The 1,635-nt window shown below is 41.5% G+C and overlaps 1 protein-coding gene across 1 annotated transcript in view; it reads right to left on the bottom strand.

Annotated features, from left to right (window-relative positions):
* The window catches only part of Stard6 (StAR related lipid transfer domain containing 6), a 33,738-nt gene that overhangs the window by 22,170 nt on the left and 9,933 nt on the right, over positions 1-1,635 (bottom strand). The window lies entirely within an intron of this gene.

The following is a 1,635-nucleotide window of genomic DNA, read 5'->3' as shown; positions in this document are numbered from 1 at the left end:
TTTTAGACTATATTGTTCTTTGCAGAAAGACTTATTGTTTTTGCTAATAACACTAAGATGTTAGTGCGTGCATCTCTAATCTGTATCTATCTGATTATTCTTAGTCGTAATCAGTTGCACTTGGATCCTTGGTGCCTGTGTATGTCTATAAAGTCAATGGGTAGATTTCAATGGCAATGTTTATCACCTCTACTAATTAACATGACATAAATTTCCATGCTTCCTTCTTTAATATAATACATTTTTAAAAATTTGTTAATTTTTTTTGTGTATATCACACAGAACATCCGAAACCATCTTATTCAACTATACACCCACTTCCCAGATGGCACCCTCCCATAGCTTCCCTCTCCCCACTAGAGCCCTTATGCTCTGTTATCCCTGCTACTGTCCACTGTGATGTCGTCACCCCCAGCCAGTCCCTACTACTCGTCCATCTGGTGAATCTAGTCAGCCTATCTAGAGGTCTTTGTTTTAGGAAGGTCACCTGTTCCTCATCTAGCAGCAATCAGTTGTTAATATTCCTTTAGATAAGATTGGGGTCTGCTATTCGTTTTCCCAGCTCTATGCTGGGTTACTATCTGGGAGTCTCTTGGGCCACCCTGGCCAACAACTCAAAAGAAGGTATCTCTTATCTGGCATTGTTGCTTGTTATGTAGCCTTTACCTATGCATATGGACTCTTAAAAATCACATTGGCCCCTTTAATCTTTGGTTATACTTTCCTTTTGGATGTTTAAAGCCATACAGTTGGCCCGGATAAACCAATTTATTTTTACTCTTAAGGTTGTTTGAGGATCTGTTCCTCAGGGGTCACATGGGCTTGGGAGGAGCCCCTGGCTCTTTTCTTTTACCAGTTCTGCCTATGTGAAGGTAAGTCAAATGTCCTGCTCGACCATGGCTGGCTTTGCTTGGAAGCATGGAGGAAATGTTTTCTCTGTGTTGACCCTCCTCTTTGTAGACTGGACAACTCGTTCAAGTCCACCTCATGGGGTCTCCTCAGCCTTGATCAAGAGGACAGGTGACCCACCGCAATTACAGGACATTCTGAGAGATGCTCATAGTCCCCTGGAACTAGTCGACCTAGGAGGGCAAGGAGCAAAAAGTGTCCTTTATGTCCCTCTGACCAAATTATTATAGGCCTCAAAGTAAGTCTGTCAGACATCCAAGAAGGTTAGTTCCACCAGTCTGGTACTTTTAATTACTGTGTGTCATGTAGATAAATCTTGGGCAAAGATGAATTGTTCTCAGATAAACTTTACCTAGGCATATATTTCTTGATCTGCTATGTATAATTTGTCAGTAGGTTGTTGGAGTAATATGGTCCCTTTGGTTTTTAAAACTAGCTAGGCATTATTTCTCTCTCACATTGTCTCACCCCTCCATCATGGTTTCCCCAATTAAGGTACCTCTGTTTTCCCCCTTTCTCCCTTAATAATACCCTTCTCCTATGGTCCTACCTCTCTTGAGCTCCTTCTTTCCCCTTATCCCCTAGGTTCCCTGTATATCCTTCCAACCCCTCTCCCTTAAACTAACCCAATTTTTATGCATATCTCCCTTATTAATGCCTGTTTCCTACTGTTCTTCTCTTTCATATTCTTTCTTTTCCTTTACCTCCCTGGTTCCTTTCCATTTT

This window comes from Nannospalax galili, unplaced genomic scaffold, assembly GCF_000622305.1.
Source record: "Nannospalax galili isolate Female #2095 unplaced genomic scaffold, S.galili_v1.0 scaffold1097, whole genome shotgun sequence".
NCBI lineage: Eukaryota > Metazoa > Chordata > Mammalia > Rodentia > Spalacidae > Nannospalax > Nannospalax galili.
This window is presented reverse-complemented; position numbering and strand designations above follow the sequence as displayed.